Genomic DNA, 18102 nt, shown 5'->3' with positions numbered 1-18102 from the left:
CATCCTGTGTTATCTAATTCTACACCACTGCATTTCATTGAGGAATATTGCACTTCACTACTTTTACCTGACATCTATAGTTACTAGTTAGACCTACTTTTTAGATTAATAAATGTAAATTTAATTATAGATTGCTGTAGATTATATTAACAGTATAAAGACATTTTCAAAATTGTTCACTTCTGACCAGTTACAACATTATAAATGCTGCATATGTATCCATGTACTACTCGTAATAATCAAATAATATAGCCTATAATAATACTGACATGACCCTTCTGCTGCATAGTGCATGCTTTTACTCCTGATATATGAGAATATTTAGCTGAAAATATGTACTTTTATATTAAGTAAGATGTAGGTATGGGCTTTTTCTCACTTGTTTTGTATTCCTGTTTTTATTAAAGTAAAGGATCTGAATACATCCCACACCAATGCTGATACCTTTACACTTACAAATTGTTCTTCTATTATCATGCAAAGACCATTTAACTCTGAAAACAACATGCAATGTCTCACTAACTAATGATTATTTTATTGTCAGAGAGTTGTCAGTGAATAGTTGGAACCTGACCAAAGAAGGTTGGTCTACGTGTATAGGTGACTCACCAAGCTGTCATCAGAGTAGGCACTGAACAAAGCTAAGCTGCTCATACCTGTGCTATGAGCTAAGGGATCCCTCCCAGGTCACCCTTACATGGAAAACCATACACACAAACACACAGTCCAAACCGTCTCGTTTTGTGAACCTGATGAAAACTTTGCTTTATTTCTCACACACAGCGTGGAGGTGTGTGACTTTTAAAATGCTTTGCAGCCTTGATTGACTTTGATGTCTTCAGTCAGAATTGGTGAAAACAGATGGCTGAGGAGAGGGCTAACGGTGAGGCCTGTCAATCTAGAGTGTCCTCTAGGAAAACAAAGTGAAGACCTGGCTCTGGGAGAGGAGGAAACCCCTGAGCTTCTCAAGAGGCTGCTGCATTCTTGAGATTAGGGCAAGAAAAACGCAGACCACGGCTGTTAATGCCCCAGACAAAGGCGTGGAACAATTTATTAGTTAAGAATTCAAGCTCAGAGCTCAATCAAAGGCCTGTCGTCCACAACGGCAGACTTGGGGCTTTGGTTTGTTGTTTTAAGTAAATAATCATGCTTAAAAGATATGGCAAAGATGGGGCTCAAGTCCCCCATAAAGCCTGCATTCTTCCAACTGTCATCAGAATGGATTTCAATGTGCGCTTTTATTTTCAACAGGGACACTGTTTGCGTTTTTCTTTATGAATACCATTTAAAGAGCTTTTTATTTAACTTTCTTCCCCCTGGACCTCTTTACCTGTTCTATGGTATTTTTGAAAAAACAACTCACAATGATGAGTAAAAAGATTTAAGGTAAAAAAAAAAACTGTGGACATGAGCTGCTTTGCAAATTTGCACCAATAACAGTTTGAAAGGGAAAATAATCCCCCCGTTCTTCAGTGTATGTGCATATAACAGCCAAGACTTCAAACTCAGCAACTATGAAAAAAAATATGTGAAACAAAGATGATGTCAATTAATACTGAAGTAAATAAACTATCTAGTGAGTAAATGCCGGACACTTTCATGATACTGAGTCAGTTCATACCCATAAAACAGGTTTGTGTTCACATATACACTGTGATATATTGCTTTATTGAGTAATTACTGTGAGATATAAATGAGGGAGGGCAGCCCATAATGGTTAATTAACAATTATGTCAGCCAGTGAGATGACCAGGAGACCAATCACTTTGATAGGAGATAGTGGATGGGGACAGAAATCAAATTATTTTATGGCTTGACCTATAATGCGTCCCTAACATGGCTTTAATCACTCCATGGTGGATAGGAACCCCCCATGGCTTTCTGGGAGTGCAGCATCCAGGGGTGGAGAGCAGTGAGTTTTTAGTATTTACTGTTATCTCTTGCGTCATTGCTGAGTAAGTAAGCTATAAAAGAACACAGCGGCTGTTACAGTCATTTGGTCGCTTTTCAGAGAGATGAGGCTCCTAATGATTAGACGTGTCCTTTGTAAATGAAATACAAATCACCCCACGCTTTTGGTTTTACTTCATTTACTAAGTGCTACATTACCTCATACTTTGGACCTAACAGCGGATTTACTATAAATCTCTTGGTAGTTGAAATGACGAAGGGGCTCACATATCACAAAATGTGCCAGTGCTTATTAGCACTTGAGAAGTTATTGATCGGGCATTGTGATTAATGTCCACAGGGGCCTACAGTGGCATTCAGGGGCCAGTGGAGGTCCCCCTGTGCAACTGGCCAAGACTGCTGCCTCTCAATTATCTACAGTTTGTGCTGACTGCCAGTCTGAGGTCTGGACAGCTACTGCACTGTCCTGATGCCAGAAATAATATGAAGTCACCCTCTATGTTCCAGTTCTTCTCCATTATTCAGATATAAACATATTAAAAGTCAGAGGTTGGCAAAAGATGGTTTATTACAGAATAAAGTGTCACCACCATAGAGTAGGAAAGCTGTTTGATAGTAGTTCAGAGTGATGATACTGCTATTCTGATGCTAGAATGGCAACTGTTGCTGTAAAATATTATCAGCTGTACCTAGCCAGCTAACTAAGTTAACATTAGCTCAATGAGTTGATTGAAAACCAGTCTGCAGTTTAATGTTTGCAGTGGTCTCTTTTTTTATAAGGATCATGACAATGTGACAAATGTACACTACAGGTCAAATGTTCAATTCAACTGGAACATTATACATAATCTGGTATAATTATTTGGGCTGTCTGGTGCATAAACCTCCCAAAATCCAAAAGAGGTGGACAGAACAATTAACATTCGGCCTACCTATACATTCTGGCACATTAGCATCCAGGACTAGCTCTGACACAGTGCCAAAGTACTGCACAGTGGATGTCTGCATATGTTGATTAAAGGTAGCTAATCTGTAACTTCATAAAATGTAATTAGCAAATGATAAACTCCTTGCATACAATATAAGGTTAGGTTACTACAATAACCTGGTTAGCCAGTCATATTAAAATTTGCAACCTAATGACTGGTGGTTTTGTGTTATGCAAAAAAAATGCAAGCAAAAAAGGTAAGGAATTACTATATTTACCAATCACAAAACAACAGAATTTCAGTATACCGTTTGTTTCTGAGCTGCAAGGATGCAGCCATTATTTTAATGTAATACTAGTGGTGCAGGAACCAGTAATTTCTGGAATGGCTATGTAGCCATCTTTCTCCATAATGGACAATAATTGAGCAAAAGCCATTGCTATAGCTAGAAACTCACTATAGCTGGAAATAGACCACCATAATGGCCATAAATTGTGCCATGTGACGGCATGAGCACTGAAAATACAGCTGCTCCCACTGTGTCTGAGAGGCACTGCAACTTCGACCCATCCCCTTTCATCTTTACATTTTGACTCCATGCTGATTGCATACAATGCACATCCATTCGAGTGAAATCATACCTTTTAAACGTAGTGTGCTGTTGATTGACCTGAGGTACAATGCATGTTGCATTTCTGCTAAATAGAACATGCTACCTTATTGCTATAGCATTCAAACATTGTAGATCATATTTGTAACATCAAGACATGAATTCTTGTACTGGAAACAGTGTTTGTCATTGCTGTGTAAATTTATAGATCTTTTCCATCAACCTTTTTCAAAAGGAACTGTTATAGACACAATTAATTTATTTCTTTTTTAAAAGGAACACCTCAATTAAATAAGCATAGCAGCTGAAGGCTTCCTTCCAAACCCCACCATAAATCAGCAGAGGCGGCTATTTCATCTGATTGAATGAGTGCAAAGAACCCGACTTTTGTCTGTGCTGTGGGGAATGTGTTTGTGGTGAGTCTCATGGATGTCAAGTTCTTTGGGCAATAAGAAAAAAAAAATCACAGCCACTCTCTAGAATTACCACATAATCGGCGACTTTCTACATCTGTAAAGGACCCTGCTGTCTCTTCCTCCTACCCTACTAATGGATGAGCCCATTTTTAGGTGATGAGCGGTGGGAACATGGTGGGAAGAGCCATATTTAGCCCATCAATGAACACAGTCTAGGAGTGCTTCAGAACATCAGTATAAAAATTTTTTAAAAAAGGTACCAGAAACAAGTGAGCAAATTTAAAGGGTGTCCCTGGATTTAGCTATCCTTATTTCCTCTTAACTCTGTTCTTTCAATTAAGCCACTAAACAGTATAAATAAATAATAATAAAAATCTGCTATGTAATATAAAGTATTTGCATATACAATGCACTGCTATTGTACCATACACTGATCAGTTTGGCATGGGCACCACCCTAGTTATACAGTTTGACTGTCAAAAGCAAAGTCAATCATTAGAAAAAACATAAAATCTCTTGCATCTAAAATGAAACAGGGCAAGTCATTCACCTTCAGAGTCTGTTGAGATTCTGCCAAACAGGCAGAGCTTGAGATGGAGTATCAGCACTAAACTGTTAGATTTCTTATGGTGCATTCAGCTGTATACAGACAACTTTGAGAAACTGCATGGAAATGGGATGTGAAATGTAAAAGCTGGATATTGGAAAAAAATTATATTAAAGTGATAGACAGCTAGAAAGGAAGCAATAGCTCTGGATCTATCATGGATACAGAGAGAGCCAGAGTGGATCTTTGTGGATCCATCATCTATCTACTAAAGTCTTCTTTCACAGTCAAGAGATTTATGCCAGAGAAATATTGCCTTTAAGTTCTGTAAGCTTCTCCAGGCAGGACTGGGGACTAATCCTGAAATGTTCACCTGACCCATGCTCGTCATGTTAAGTGCAATGCCAGGTAACATTTCTGCATGAGTTGCATCGAGTCACTCACAAGTGAGGGGACACAACTGGAGGATGCAGTGGGAGAAGTGACAGGCTACTGGCTGTTTGCCTGCTCAGCCTACACTGCCAAAGTAAACAGGTGAGTTTCTCATCTTTTCACACCTCTGCCTGCACCTGACAGAGAATCACATGGAACCAAATCAAGTAGAAGCACAGCAGACTCTTTGAACAATAGTTTGGTCTACTTACAATGGTGTTTTGATAGCCTATTTTGCCTTATTAAAATATACATTTCAGATATGTGATTTGCTTGGAAAAAGACAAAGAAGACCTAAAGCTGCAGCAAATTTGACTGGTTGCTAGGTTTTTCTTTAAAGGTGCTGTAGATGTAAGAATCTGTTTTGTTGCAATAGAGCTGTAATGGAAGATCAAGGCTGGTACGGTGCAGAGCTGCCTTGTTTACATTCCTGCATGATGTTCCACTCAACATATCGCATTTGACACCACAAATCAATTTCAAGAGAGATGAAGTGGGGAGAAACTCATGAAATTCAAACAATTCTCTGATGTATATTCCAGTTCACCTTTTGATAGGGCCAATAGTGAAGCATCAGTCACGACAAGGCATCGTTGTGTTTATTTTTCCCAATGTTTGTCACATACTTGCACTGAAAAACAGGCTGCCACAGATGCCTGCTGGGAACCCAAGATGTCATACAAGCAGCACAATACCTGGCCATCAGAAACTGACAACTTTGAACTGTCACTCCTCCAAACGACTGACACTAAACAAGCTGGCGTGTAAGAAGACATTTCAGGTCTTGCAACATGGGAACCACAGACAAATTCTTTATTAAGAAGCTTTCTGACCATACAGAGATTTACACACATTCTCTTCTTGTGCATGCATACACATGCACATACACGCACGCTTAACAGTGTATACTCACACCTTTACCCACGCAGCAATGACTTCAAAAGGAACAAGGAGATAAAACAAAATGAATTGCAGACACATCAAGCCTCCCATGGCCTTTAAAGCTTAATTATACCTGTTGGGGTGATGAGAGACACATCACAGAACCTAGTGATTAATAAACAAACGGCACATCCCATAAAGCATTTGACATGTCTCTGCTCATCACCCATCACACTCAGAGTCTGGGCTCAGGTGGAGTGCACAAATCAAAGTATATCAAACAGGAGTGAAGTTAGCCCAACCTTGGTCAAGGTTTAACCCCCCTGCATCTTCCCTGTCCTCATCTCCTGGCCGTCTTTGCATTCTTATTCCTCCACCTGTCTGTCTGAAAGCTGATGAGAGCATCATCCAGACACGTGTTTCTGAGCACCAGTCTCAGTCTGAGCTTTCATCTTTCATTGCCAAGCCCAGATCACTCGACTGGGGCTTTGTACCTGCCGACATGGTAAGTGTCGCGTTTGCTGGGGTTTTGTAAACAGACACACCTTCTGTGAAAGATGATGTGAATAAGATGAAGTTACTAACTGCTGGAGATGTGTGGTTGTTGCTGAAGAAAGGGGATGACCCGAGGCTGAGGGCATATTAGATTGCTCCTTCCTGAAAGAGGTATGTGGCGAGTGACATTCAACGTTGCAGTGAGCACAATGATGACTTACAAGAAGAAATCAAAACTCAAGAAAAATAAGTGATAATACTGTATGTCTATCAATGAAGGGCAACCCTATAGAGGTATGGGATGTTTTTCCTACCAAACCCTTAGATCATTACCAGAAAACAAAACTGAGAACTGATTACTTCTATATTTTAGTTATCATCTGGGTCCTCTGGCCTCATTACAGTGGTGGAAAATGTAATTTCAAATACCATAATGGAGCATCTCATTCAAGCTTAATTAAAATCACTGAGAATAATATAGCTCATAGCTTTCAGTATTTGCTGTATTCCAATTTCTGCTCTGATGCACAGGTGTGAGTAAACAGAGTGTATAATTATATCAACGGTGCAGTGGATGAAGGCTGAACATTTAACCTAACATGTCATCTAAATGTAGAAAGAATGAAGCCTTAGATCCAACTGTTTGTTATGTCAGACCTTTGGTATTTCTTAAGTCCCTCTCCAGTCACTGTGTATGCGTCTTGCTTTAAGCTGCTTTGGCCAATCAAATGTGATTTAGCCTAATCATTTCACTCAGACAAGTTGGTATTGTTTAGCGTATTTTTCCATTTGCCATTTTGCATAATTTTCATTAAAGCCTGTTTCTGGCTGATATAATGACTTCTCTTCAAAGTTACACCAGTAGAATCAAATGATTATTTGTAATCTGAAAGGTTGTGATGAACCCACAGAGACTTATCACTCAACTGTGCAGTGTCCCTCAGCTCAGTGAAACATTTTCAGCACTTTTCAACTCACTGCTTGGTTTTAGAGTTGCAGGGGTCTTTATAGCTGTAACCTACTTCCTGCCTTTTTCTTCCTGCCTTAACTCCACTCACAAACTTACTGGCTATGGTGCCCTGCTGACATAACATGACATAACCTCTCTGGCTACCACAAAACTGCAGCACACCCAGCGCCCAGTCTCTGTGCTGCTGTTGTAAAGTGTGTCCATTCAGGAATGGTTTGAGTTCAAGGTGTTGACTCAGCCTCCAAATTCCTCAGCATCCTCAAGCATCTGTGGGATGTACTGGAAACACCAGTCAGATCCACAGAGGTCCAACTTCACAACTTACAGAACGTAGAGGATCTGCTGCTGACATTTTGTTGTCAGACAGCAGAGGATACCTTCAGTGGTCCTGTGGAGTCCATGCCTCAATGGGTCAGATCAAGGGAGACCTACACAATAAAAGGCACATGGTTTCAGTGTTGTGGCTAATCAGTGTAAATGTTGGCTTTTACTAATTTGAAATTTAGTCACACTGAAATAAAGAAAAAAATGTCATTGAAAAAAAACAGAAGCAACATGTTCATGAAAACCAGTTTAATAAACCTAACATCTTACTAATAAAATATACAGTATGGCCCTTTTATAGTTCTGTAAGAATCACATGCAATAGGCTATTAGGTGTCACATGACAGCTACTGTAATAACTACTGGCTATGAGGAGATCCTTTGTGTTGCATTGCACAGGACTGTTGATAGACCCGGACCAAATGAAAGGGTTGAAAGAGACACTGGAAGTGTGGTGCAGTGTAAATGATTATGAATTACCATTGATTTAACTAATGATGAGTGCTCTGAGTGCAACAATAGTAATTTTGTCATAAAGCTGTCAGCGGTTAATCAGTCTGTTAAGGGTTTTCTCCTTAAATGTAAGATTTATTAAATGTTCACAAGGGCTTGTCTGGGCATGCTCAAGTCTGTCTACACAAAGTAAAATGTTTCACAAGAGCTTTGATGTTCCTATTTGTCACAGTATCCTTATTATTTTGTATGAGCTACTTACTGAATGGCATAAAATTAAGGTGACATCCTTGCATCCATTAGCTATACCATTTATCCTGAAGAGGGTTGTGAGGGGCTGGAGCCAATCCCTGCAGACACTGGACAGGAGGCGGGGTACAGCTGGGACAGGCTGCCAGTCTATCACAGGGCTGACACATAAAGACAGACATACGGTGACATAACTGTGCTTTTTTTATGTGTGTTGACAAGACAGTTTCTCACCTGTGTGATGACTTTTTTGTATCCAGGGTCTGGATAATTTTGCATGAGCTCCTCAGGCTGTGTCTCATGTAGCCAAGACTTGCTCAGTAGATGCCTAAAGGACTTTTGAGGCTTGCTGGTACATATGCCAACAATAGGAATTTCCCAGTTTACACAACTCCAACACAAAGCGAGGTTATCTCTAAAGATTAAGCCTCATTGTTTCCTTTTTGGAAGGGTTCATGTCACTGAAGTGTTTGACTGATGTTACCTCTGAATCTATTGACTAAACTGACTTAATCTTCAGTGATTAATGTAATGATAGTGGCTTCACAGTGCAGGGTTGTAATTACGCACCCTTTCAAATTAAAAATTATATTGTACACTTGGAGCATGGGTCATATAAAGCACAGTTTAAAAGTAAAACTTTGCTTACTTTTCACGTTTTCTTTGACAAAAGCAAATTATTCCACTTCTTACACTGTTGTCTCTCATTAAAAACAGAATCAGTAGGGAAATGAAGCACATTTTAACTGTATGTGATTTTATATGTGTGACAAAAAGTATCAGGTTCATAGACTTGTCTGTAAGAAATGTGGCATTTTAAAAACAATGTTTGTTGCAAATCTGTAAAATGAGACCTTATTAAAAACAATTCTGAAATAAAATACAACAAAAACTATTTTAGGTTAAAATAAATTTAAAAACACACTTACAGGTGTCTCTTCTTTTTAACATGTACAGATCATTTAACCATTTTATTTCTGTGATTAAACATAGTCTGTGTTTTTAGTCCATACAAAAGCCAAACACTATAAACAAGATGTACAATAGGCAGACTGGACAAAGACGGGTTGCTGTAAAAGGCTCGTGTCCCCTTTATGCTAAGCTAATGCTAAAGCTAACTAGCTAATGTTTTTAGCAGGTAGGTATGACAGTATATCAGGCTTCTCATCTAACTCTTGAAAAAAGATGAAAAAATATTATGCACAAACATGTTGAAATATTTCCCTTAAACATTAATTTGTAACTTAAAATACACAAAATGAACATGAAATGTATTCAGCACAGGAACTATGTAAACTAATTTTTTTTTTTATCTTAACTCACAGTGAAACACTCACATTCAGCATCCAAACCTCTCATTGCACACGGTAAACATAAAAAAAAATCCCACCTAAAGTAATTTGAATTTCAACTAATATTTATATTGATGTATGAAATTATTGTTTGTGCTGTGGGTGCTCCTGCTGCTCTTACTCTTACTTTGAAGTCAAATATTAAAGTGCTGTTTAATGTGCTCCTACGCTGTTCATATACTGCCTCCTGACTGTAGTCAGCTTCTCTTAAATACACAGCCAGGGCTGTAATTTTTACAAGTTAAGGCAAAATGCACTCTAAATACAGTATCATAGTTTCAAATGCTGGGGTCTCATTTTGTATATATCACTTCTTGATTTTCAGTCCTCCACTCTCTCGCTCTCTCATCAAGTGGCACGTTGTTATTAACACGTATAATCATAGATTTTGTGAATGACAACCAGTCACGGTTGAGTTAAAATGGCAGGTATGAAGGACGAGCCTCCAGGTGTAAATGTGTCATTTTAAAAGTATGAAATCTGGAGTGTGAGCACAAGTTTACTTTGATATGGTACAAAGAAAAACAAACACTGCTTCATAACAGACTGATATGACTCTACTGGGAGGACTGCTGTCTAATTGCACCAACCACATATTTTGCAATCTTAATACCATATTTCTTTGTGTTTGTGTTGACTCTTTACGATCTGTTGTGTTATTCAAATTTGTTCTTTAAAGTGGTCTATAAATACACCTGTTTTGATATAAATAACCTTTTCCTGAGAACAAATTGAAGTCTTTTATGTATCTCTAGTCTTCACTGCTAAAACATATCTTGAAATCTGACACATCAAAGCTGAAAACATCTCACAAATTGATCTGAAGCCTTTTTCATCATTTATTAGGTTTTGTCTGCAAGCAGATGATGAATAAGAGGGAGAACACAGACCACCACCAGCTCTCCTGCACCAGTGTCTTCTCCACAAATATGAAGCACTGTGGTGTTATGAGAACAGGATAGCTCTCGAGATGCTCGCCTTTCAACCCTGAGATGGTGTGTAAACAGTGCAGGGATTGACAGATGGGCCTTGGCAAACTGGTCCCGTTGACCTTTCAACCCCACTGTCCAGCACTCCCCTCATCTCTATAAGAAAATGCTGAGGAATTCCAAGGAGATTATCTTCTTTTACGTCTCTCAGTTTGCATCTCATTGCAAGCAGTGAATATACAGAATGCACCAGGAAGTGGAACTCACATTCCCAGGATCCTTGCACTGGAGTAGCAAGAACTAGCTGCTGGTGTGCTCAGTTACATAAAATGTTAAAAAATATAAGCAGAAGATTAGTCAGTGTGTGTGCTCAAGTGATTCAAGTACATTTTGGTTTTAGCTGAATTGCTGAGTCTACAGGATGCTTCAAAGAAACCCACCCAAACAAATGGTGTGACTTCTTCACCTCTTTTGTTATATTATTGCACAGTGCAGCTTAGATGTGATGCACACATTTACATCACTCCTGTATTACTACCGTTTACCTGTTCATGTCATATATATGGAGAGAGCAGTAATGAGAGAGTTGTCTGTCTGAATGAGAGATTTGAACTTGTACGGTCAGACAGAAGAAAGAGGAGACTAGCAATTTAGAAAATTATCACTTGAGATAGCCCGAAGCTATACTTTTGTATATTCTTGATCTTATTTTCAGCCTATTTCCTGGTATAAGCAGGACCTGCCCTATGATTTAGTGAGTTGGTATCTACTCTACTTCATTCATTATTCTCTGTGTGTAATCATAAACATACTGTATATATGTGTGTGTGTATGTGTGTCAATGTTTTTTACTTTTCACAAGCCCATTTCCTTTGGTCTTAAAGTAAGTTACGTGATGTTGTTTGCATGCTAAGAAACCTCCAGTTCATGTTTTGTAAGGTGCGAAGGGCTATACTATATTGTAACTTTCCATTGGCGAAGATGGATATGCAAAATGGAACGCTTGACGATGGCAAAAAACACTATATGCCAAAACTTTCCATAGAGGTTTACTGGTGTCTACTGGTGGATATGTATGACAGCTCACTGGGGAGGAAATCATCATCTCAGAAAACAAGAACATCATTAATGGCCTCTACATCTATCAACAGTAAGTGACCATGCATTACATCTGGCATATTTAAAATAAAGTGTGTTAAAAGTGTTATATGTTTAATATGTTTGCTCCATGTTTTGTGCTTCTCAGAGCAGTTTCTGTCTTCTTGTATTTTGTTTTGATTGTCAGATGATTTGTCCACCTGTGATTTAGTCTTTCTTAGGAATATTTGAATTCAATTTGAGCCACTTGTGTAAAAGCTTTTGGAAATTGAGCCATCTTTTTCTGGGGTTCATCTATTAGTGTAACCTGCATGTCAGTCTTGTGAAATAGACATTTATGTAGCATAATTTAGACTAGTTGATCCTTCACAGAGGCACTTTTTGCATTCCTCATTGAATTTTAATCTGCTTTTTTCACAGAAGGACAAAGAAACAATTCAGCATGAGCTAGTCAGGTCAGCACTGTGGCTTGTGCTTCATGCTAAATGCAAGGATTTAAACTGCTGTGAGAAATCACCAAGTGATGCAGGTCCATAATTTTCTCTTTAGTCTTTTTTGAAACAAACAAACAAAAAATAAGAATACACCTGACAGACACCTGGTATGAATTCAAGTTTACCTTCCCAGCATTACAGTATTTCCATATGTAATTTGTTGTGTTCATCCCACAGTATCAGGACTTCATTCTCTCAGGTGAAGCATTCAGTCATAAACTGAAGAAGAAGGAGAAGAAGAAAAGCACACTTGTTTAATGTATATAACAATGCTGATTAACAGAACATTTCCCTTTTGTAGATGACCACAAAGAGCAACTCTTAGCATCTCGGTAGCTGAGTCATCCCACAGCTTGGGCCCCATTCATGTTTTTCCCCATGTTGCAATTTACTCACTGAATTAGACTTGGGCCAAAGAAGTGTTTCAGTCCCAATTATCATCTGGCATGGAGGAGAGGCAGGCTGACCAGGGTGGGGGTGAGATACTTAAGCCTTTTCACCAACACTGCCTTGTTTCCCCTGTTTCCCTCCTTGAGAGAGTAATGTGTTACCTCACACAAAAGGAGGATCTTCAGAGATATGCCAAGAGTCTGGAGAGTGTGTTTGCTGGACCTGTGAAGAGACCTCTTTAGGAGGCTTTGAGGACAATGGAGTATGGGCACCGGCCGTGGTTTACTTTGTCCACACCAAAGATTTCACACGCACCCAGGGCAACAGCTGGTCCGAGCAAAGGCACAATATTAGTTTGAGTTATTGAAAAGGCCTTTTTCATCTTTGTCACCCAATCAGTGCAATGATCACTCTTGCCTAACGTGTTTTTTTTTCTTTATCAAGACTCTTCATATTCTTTAGCTACAAACTGTTTTATGATTTGTTTCAGTCTCTGAAAAATAATGATTATTAACGGTTTAGCATCTACAAGAATTCACAATATTGTAGGGAACCAAACTAACTTGATGTTTACAGATATACTGCACTCAAAGATGTTTTTGTTCCTCAGAAATACTGAACAGCAAACAAGAAGGGGATGTAATGCTACAAGCCAAAATAATCAGCACAGTGAAAGGGTACAGAATATTGCATGAAATAATACTGAGACAGCTTAAAAACATATCAGCACCACCCAGGCTATTAAAGAAAATTTGATGACAGTATTATAATAATTATTAATGCAAATGCATTAGTGTATTTAACTAAACCTAACTGAACATTATTGTTGGACAGAGTCTTATTCTGGTGCTATACCACTTCCTTCTGGATGTGAGGAGCATGCCATATTGAGGGGGACAAAAGAACTGCAGTTTGAATGATCTACAGCAGAACTGGAGGAGACACCCAATACATCTTCATTATAGCTGAAGTTTCCCATCTCTCCTGTGTCTCTTCATTTGCTCCTTCACATTGTTCATATCTCAATGACCAGGCTGTTGTTGCTATAGCAATATGTGGATCTGACAAAGGCCCAGATTTCTCTTGATGTAAGGAAATTGTACCTTGCGGTGGATGTCTTAAACAGACTATCAGACAGACGTACTGGACTATGTCAGTGCATGCATGTGAGTGAGTGCCTAATGTCAGGTAGATAAACACTTTGAAATCATATAATAGGATGATGAAATTGACACTTTCCACCTTTAAAAATGTGTAGCAGCTATGCAGTGCACATCTCAAAACCAACAGGTTCACTTAGCTTCCCATGGGTAAGCTGTGAAAATGTATAATTCCATTTTTTTTATGATTAGGGTGCAACTGGGCATTTTTTTCAAATAACCTTTAAACAATCACATCACAGACTAACAAACATAATACACAAACAATCTAAAGTCACTTGTTTCCCTCTGAAAGTCCTACATTAGATAAATTTATAGGAATTAAATTATAGCTGTTGGATTATGAGAAGTCATAGTGGCCACTTTGTACTTTTTTGGATTGTTGTTGTAGTTTGGGTTATAAGGACTCTGAGTTGTAAGGATGCTGATTGATTGATTGATTTAAAGAAAAATCACTTTATTGCTTCTTGCTAAACAGTGACTTATTGAAATTACATTATGTTTATAATATGATTATATCATCATTTCAAGTTGCATACTTTAGTTATTTATTTACTTAGTTTCACAATGCCTTAAAAACATAATATAGTATATATACAGTAACCTCCTGTGCCCTTAATATGCAGAGTGGGACAGCACACCCACCTGTGCATCAATCACATTACACAGCCTGTAAATGTTTTGTTAGGAGCCAGAACCTCATAACAGTGGCAGGAGAGCTCTTAAGAAAACACAGCCATACAAACCGCAGACTCTGTGCAGCATTTGCAACCAATGTCGTGTTAAATATTAATCTCACACACTTTGAGAGCAGCATTCCTGTGAGATCACAGTCGAGGCTACTTGGGGAATGCCACATAAAGCCCTGAAACTGTACTACCTGGCTGTGAACAGAGGCATAATGGGAAGGCCTACAGATAGCATTTACCCCCTGTCTCTCAGCAGGAGTCTCTCCCTTCCTGATCCCTAAATTACTGCTCTTCTGTGAGCCCCTCCATGAGGGACGGGTTTGATCAAATATCATTATTGTTGTATTCTCTCTTTGATTTAAGTCAACAAAAGCATTGTGACAGCTTGCACTGACATTTGGACTTTATCTTTTGAAGACCATGAAGTTCATGAAGTGAAGGTGTGACTCTATCCGATACCCAAACAAATGATATACTCACCGATCACATGGTAGGTTGCACGTCTTCAACAAGCATGTGTAGGCAGATCTGTGGTAGTCCTTGTGAACTGTCTTGATATAAGCCCTACTTGCCAGACCACATAATTAGCTTTTGACCTACATTTTTCCACAAGCTTTTAGTGCATTAGCTACAGGTCAATTTAAATGTGACCATGACTCGACACTTGAAGGAAATCTTTATTGTCTGACCAAAACTGAAAAAGGCCAAGTCACTGACAAATGTCTCCTTGTTTTTGCCAAATAAAAATGTAACTTTCTTTTCAAAAGAGAGTTGAGAGGGCGTTTGTGCATGACTCACTCCAATTGTGTATGCTAAAAGATAACTTCCTTAGATTGAAAATCCTCTTTTGACGATGTGATGGTGTGGGTGGACAGGTCCTTGAATGATGTTTCACTGTATGTAGTTTGGTTTCTAATGAAGTGTTGGTATAAACAAAAGTATGTTCCTTCTAATGCTGCACCTTACAAATCACAGGATTAAAGTGCAGCATAACATAAAATGTACTATGACATCATATTTCATGGCATAACACATAACAGGATATGAAATAAGATGACAGGGCATAATGTATCATGAAATGCATGTGCAGTGATTTGACGAGGTTGAACCATTTTCATCCATCCATTAGCTAGAGTGCTTACCTTGCAAAGAATCGTGTGCCTCTCACCCAGGGTCCTGCTGAGGCATTGGTGCACCTTGGACACTCACATGCAATTTAGACTCACCGGCATATCTGTGGACCGTGAAAGGAAGCCAGAGTACCAGGAGAAAACCCACACAGACACAACTTCCAAATGCCACACAGAAAGGCCCCAATCAGTCACATGGTTTGAACCTGGAACCTTCCTGTTGTGAGATGACAGTGCGAAACACTTCACCACTGTGGATTCTTTAATGCCATCTTTTATTACTTACTGTTTTTCAAATATGTCTGTAGCATTGTCTGGAACTTATAGAATCACATACAGATGTAAAACCATTTTGTTTTTTATATACAATACGGCCAAACCAGAGTCAAATTCCTCATGTCCAACGCACCTGGCCAATAAAGCTGATTCTGAAATTGTCGGTTATATTCTTTTTTCCTCTAAAATGACATCTCAAATAATGAACCCCATACAGTTTACACAATAAACCAAAACATTACGTATGATCTGAAACAGCCAACAGAACAACTAGATGAACTGAAGTTCTATGATGATTTGAAAATTCATGATGACACTTGATTATTCACCATGGTACAGCCTACTTGTTGCACCTATAAGCTAATTATGCAGAAGAACACTGATCGTGTGTGTAATCCTGGTTGAGATTCTTGTGGTGAAAGAGGATGAAGGCTTTGCAGCAGATTAATGCCATGACGATGCGTTCCGCTGCTGATGAGAACAGGCCAGGCAGTTTCTTTACAAATGGTGGAAATGTTGGGGTTCGCTAGACAGAAGGAAGGGGGTAGCACAAGGTGGCGTGTTTCAGAATTCATACTGTTCTTAATGTTCTCACTATGGAGAATAAAGGGTCTGAAAAAGAAAAGATAAAGTAATTCAGTCCTCTTTTGTATAAAATCCTCCCAAGAGCTACTCAGCGCTTGATTTTATTATCAGTCCGACTTACACTAATCCTCTCAGTGTAGAGTCGGCCCTTGTTAGATGTCTATACGTGGCTATCAAAAACCCTGGGTGTCAATGGATAAGAGGTGTGGGAGTGTCTAATATGCCTCACATTTACATGCGAGTGTAACTCTGTGAGAGTGTGTAATTGTGCATATTTGCAAATGAGGTGTGTGTGTGTGTTTGCGTGTGTTCACATGAGGGAATGCTGGATGTTTGAGATCATCTCCACATGCTCAAGACTGTTTTGCTTTCCTACTTCAGGGACAACATTGGAGTAATCCACTCTGGATTTCCCCACTAAAGGTCTTTAGCTGCCATAAGCCACCATTCAACAAGCAAAACCCAACATGGACTCTATACAACCTGCTGGTATTACTGGATGACTGGGGAGAGGAGAAGACAATCTAGCCTGGTAGCAAACCTGTCACTGAAAAGAAACCTGCAGGGAGGTCAGCCATGGTGGACTAACAAAGTACTGTACTGTACTGTTCATCTCCTGGCTGGACAGAAGGAAACCTAGGAAGGCTCTGTACACTAAGCAGTGAATAATAAAATATTTTTTTCAACCACAATCACATTAGTACTCTTTGTTAAAGCTTTTTGCAAAAGAAGTGTACAAGCATGGTGGCAGCCATGCTGTTAGCCTGTAATCACCATAGTTTGAAGGGTCTAAGTCTTCCTGATTCTGTTTATTCTTCTCAATAATTTTTGCTGCCATCCTCGAGAACTCAGATTCAGACAGCCACAGGTCACCGCCTTACTTTTCAACCATTTCAACAATCTATTCTGACTTTTTGCTGTAAAATGCAGAGTTATGTTTCAAAGAAGACTATGTTCATGAGTGTAATCACAAGGGTCAAAGGAAAGTAACCTTTTTTCAGGCACAAAAATAGTAAGGATTTAAGCATCTGAACAATTTTTGAATGTGCTTTAGCAGATCTCATAGGTCATATGTTACTTTGTCATTTACTGTAGTTTATGATAAAAAATATGGTGTTCTAGCTTCTCGATTAGTATATACCTTTTATACATACACATATATATATATATATATAGCCTACTCTAATGTAGTTGTAAGTAGACAAAGACATAAAGTGTTAATTCGTGTACAGTGTTTGCTAACAATTGTATAATAACACTTATGAATTATAGTTGTTGCCATTAATTAAAAGTTGTATCTGCACACAACTGCTTTATAGTGGGCTTTAATCCATTTAATAAATATTTATTTGGTGCTTATAAGTGCTAAATGGGGGTAGGGGGTTAAAGTAAAGTCTAATATTGCATTAATTTAATGACATTTGGTGCTGCACATCCCATGAGTATCAACACTCTGTAACATTTCTTTGGCTTTTTTTTTTCCTCATACCTTTTCCACCTTCCTGTGTATATTTTAACTGAAGTGAACAGACCATGCAAATGTAATTTGAACTTTTTATTGATTTAGGTACAAATAATAATTGTTTTCCCTAATTAACCCTGAGTTTGGCCTTTATCTAAATCATGACCTAATTATTTTATTAGCCTACAAATATGTGAATTTGTGCTTGCACTAATTCCTGAAGGAGTTTGATATTTACATATTACCTGTCCATAAAACACAGTCACCATTTCAGACTTCATGCTCAGCTGTGGAGAAGAGCCTGATCTATAGTACTTAT

Source organism: Monopterus albus, unplaced genomic scaffold, assembly GCF_001952655.1.
Source record: "Monopterus albus unplaced genomic scaffold, M_albus_1.0 scaffold55.1, whole genome shotgun sequence".
Taxonomy (NCBI): domain Eukaryota; kingdom Metazoa; phylum Chordata; class Actinopteri; order Synbranchiformes; family Synbranchidae; genus Monopterus; species Monopterus albus.
This window is presented reverse-complemented; position numbering follows the sequence as displayed.